The sequence below is a fragment of the Myotis yumanensis genome, unplaced genomic scaffold (genome assembly GCF_028538775.1).
Source record: "Myotis yumanensis isolate MYYU_CA2020_CCGP unplaced genomic scaffold, mMyoYum1.0.hap1 SCAF_17, whole genome shotgun sequence".
Classification (NCBI taxonomy): domain Eukaryota; kingdom Metazoa; phylum Chordata; class Mammalia; order Chiroptera; family Vespertilionidae; genus Myotis; species Myotis yumanensis.
The window spans coordinates 43,723,942-43,727,447 of NW_027223768.1; the positions used below are offsets into that span (position 1 = coordinate 43,723,942).

The 3,506-nt window shown below is 58.2% G+C and overlaps 1 non-coding gene across 1 annotated transcript; it reads right to left on the reverse strand.

Moving 5' to 3' along the window:
* Nucleotides 1-1,888: 1,888 nt before the first annotated feature.
* LOC138996469 (5S ribosomal RNA) lies at nucleotides 1,889-2,007 on the reverse strand. The gene has a single exon (XR_011468765.1). It is a non-coding gene; the product is annotated as a 5S ribosomal RNA (ribosomal RNA).
* Nucleotides 2,008-3,506: the final 1,499 nt, after the last annotated feature.

Below are 3,506 nucleotides of genomic sequence, written 5' to 3' on the forward strand. Positions count from 1 at the left end.
TGCGTGTCTGTGTGTGTGCGTATGCGTGTGTGTGCGTGTGCGTGTGCGTGTGTGTGTGTGTGTGTGTGTGTGTGTGTGTGCTGGAGCGAAAGAAACTGCAGGAGGGGTGGTTTGCTGGGTCTCTCAAGTGCCTACCTCAGGTCATGGGGGGCACAAGAGGAAGTGAATGCTGGGGACCAAGCTCCCGTACCCTCTGGAAATCCTAGGGGTTGAGGGCTCATTTGATTCCTTCATGGCTAGAAGTCTATTCAGACAACCCTGTGCACCTGATCAGGGAAAATGACTTTATGGTGGGTTTTCCTACTGTGGTGAGACCCGGGCAATTTTCCAATGGCCCGGACACCAGGCGTTGCCTTATCAGAGCTCCACCCAGGTGGTCATGGAGACTCAGTTGGACTAGTACAACTTCTTCCAATCCTTGTCCGGGAGCTAGAGACCAGACCACCGGCAGTCAGAGTGGGCCTAGAGTTGAGGGTGGGTACAGAGGGCGCTGTCCCCACGGGATTAAGATGACCAAGGAGAGCCAGATATCAGATTCCCCCGAGAGTGTTCAGCAGTTCCACCTGTATTTATCTATCTATCTATCTATCTATCTATCTATCTATCTATCTATGTATTTATTGATCTATTGATCTATCTATCTATCTATCTATCTATTTATCTATTTATTTCTCATAATCCTCGGCCAGGATAGCTCTCCCTTGACTTTTAGGGAGACTGGAAAAAACCGGGAGAGGCAGAGAGAAACATGGATGTGAGGGAGACACCTGGATTGGTTGCCTCTGGCAGGCGCCCCCGAGGGGGCAGGGTTCCAGCCTGCAAGGGAGGTAAGTGCCCTTGACCCCAGTGGAACCGGAGACCCTTCCATCCACAGGCCTGCACTCTGTCCACTGAGCCTAGCCCGCGGGAGCCTCTTCCATTAGCGTCACAGACACATCCCTCCCATCCCGGGTGCCCTCTGTCAGGCGGGAGATCCCTTTCCCTGATTGGGGGGTGGAGGTCGTGGTGGCCGGGGGTGGGGGATCCTAGAGTAGGCCCAGGGGTCCCCCCACCAAACCCTCAACACCGCCAAGGTGAGGAGGGGAGTGGCCGAGCCGCTCTCCTGGGCTCAGGGTGGGTGTTTGGGCGTGGGGAGGTGGAGTGTTGCAGAGTGGCAGGAAGGGAGCGGGCGTCCCCGTGGACCTCAGGGCCCTGCCTTGGCCACGGGGCGGAGCTTGGGCAAGGAAAATACAAACATAAAAAAGCCCTGTCCCCGCACCCCCCCCTCCCCGACCTGGTGCTCCGCCACCCCTCTCCGCACACCAGCCGCCCCAGCCCGGACCAGATCTCTTCTTGCAGAGCCATCAGCTGTCTCTGGCCCGCCCAGCACATCTCCTGAGCTTCGAAAAGATGCAGGAGGGCGCCTTCCTTTGGGGGTGCGATTGCCTGAAATGCGGAAGGGTAGGACGAAGCCCCCCCGCCCACCCCCCCATATCCCTCTCCCCCCAACCCCCCCACCCCCCCGCGAGGGATGGCACAAAGCGAGAGGCGGGCGGCCTGGGCCTTTGGTGGGGACCGCGGGGTTCCCTTAGCAGTTTGGGGAGCTACCTCCCTCCGCAGCACCGGGGCTTCAATGGGTTCCCCCGGTTGTGGGTCCCCTGTTGCCCCCGCAGAGCACAGAGCGCTTGGGGCTTGCACTGGTGCGCGGGGAATGGAAGAGACACGCCCCTGCAACGCAGGGCTGCTGTCTGTTAGGCGCGAGACAGCACTTCCTAATTTTGGACGGCGGACGAGGCTGGGCGAGGGGAGGTGGGGGTTCAGTTCTGAGAGTAGCCCCGCGGGGGCGATGGGAGGTTCCCCCCACACCGGCAAAGGGCGGATGGGGCGGGCTCAAAAAATGGCAATCAAAAGCCTACAGCACCCGGTATTCCCAGGCGGTCTCCCATCCAAGTACTAACCAGGCCCGACCCTGCTTAGCTTCCGAGATCAGACGAGATCGGGCGCGTTCAGGGTGGTATGGCCGTAGACGCTGGAGCCGGCCTCCGGGAGCCTCAAGAGCCCGCGGCGCCGGGCCTCCAGGCCCGCTGAGCCCTGGGCCCCCTGGCTGACCTGCTGCTCAGCTCCCCCCACCCTCTGCCCCGCCCGCCCTCTAGCCGGGACTACATCTGTCCCTGCTGAGCCACCAGCTGCCTCTCATCCACCTTCTGAGCTTCCAGGAGATGCGAGACGCGGGAGAGCGGCTCCCGGGGGCGGTGTGCGATGTCCCGGGGAGCCCGGAAGGGGGCGCCCTCCCCAACTGGGCTCCGCTAGGGATTCCATTTCACATCCCCATGGCAGCATTTTGTTGGGGAGAATCCAATGGCTAAACACGTAGCTGGGACCAAAAATATGCATGTGCCTAGGCAGGGTCCAGGGGGAGGGGAGGTGGAGGCCGCCCACCGTGTAGGCCCACCGCCAGCCCCAGGTCTGATGCGCCGTGTCCCGGGAGACCATAGGAGGGGATATGGCCTGGGTGGTCACCCCTTCGTTTCCTCCGTTTCACCCTCTTACAGGTGGAGACCTAGCGAGGTGGCCCAGGGCGGTGTGACTCCACCAGTATCACAGTGCTGAAGCCCAGGCCTGTTGGGAGTGGCAGTCCAGGCCACATCCCACCCCGTCTAGTGATCTGGCCCTCTCTGAGTTTTTGCATCCGGCGCAGGTCACACTGCCCACAGGTGGGGCAGGTTTGATGTCATATACACCGGTCCAGGTCTCTAGAAGATTGTTTCCTGTACCATCCCTCGTGTGTCGGCAGGGTCCCTGGGAAGGCCCAGGAGGACACAATGGCTTTGCCAGGACACTAAGCCAATCAGACAACGCAGGTCTCACTGGGCTCTCCTGAATGCTAGGCCCCTGGTGGCAAGAACGGGGAGCTGTGGGAGAAAGCTGAGTTGGGGAACTTGCAGTATTTCTGGGGGTGTCAGTCAAAAGCCCAGAGGGCTTTCCGGGCAAGTGTGCTTAAAGGAACACATACAGGTAATGGAACCTTGCAAACTTGATGTCACTTCCTCAGTGACAGGACAATACAGAAGCTAGAACTCTGGTCACCAGGCACCACATTCCTGAGACAGGCCCCTATCACCTCACTTGACTGGAGACCTGGGAGAGAGCAGGATGTTCTCCACTGGTCTCCAGATGTCCTTGGGCTGTGTCTTTGGAAAAGCTTACAACAAAACTGTTTCACTCATGCAGACAGTGGCTCTAGTCTCCCTTTAGGCTTCATAGGAATTATATAGTCCAATTTCGTTATATTAGGGAAGAGAAAATGAGGCCCAGAGGTTCTGACTTTTGAGTAGTGTAACAAGCAATTCAGCAAAGCCAGGAGCTGACTATTCTCCCAGAGGCCTCTCTGCAATCACAGCTTCCTCTCTTCATAAATACTTACTATAGGAAAGAAACATCAGGAGCAGTGAGGGTTCTGTTAGCACACTTAGAGAAGGATCAGATTTGAGTTCAATGGGATTAGTAGAAGAAAAAGAGAAGCAGGA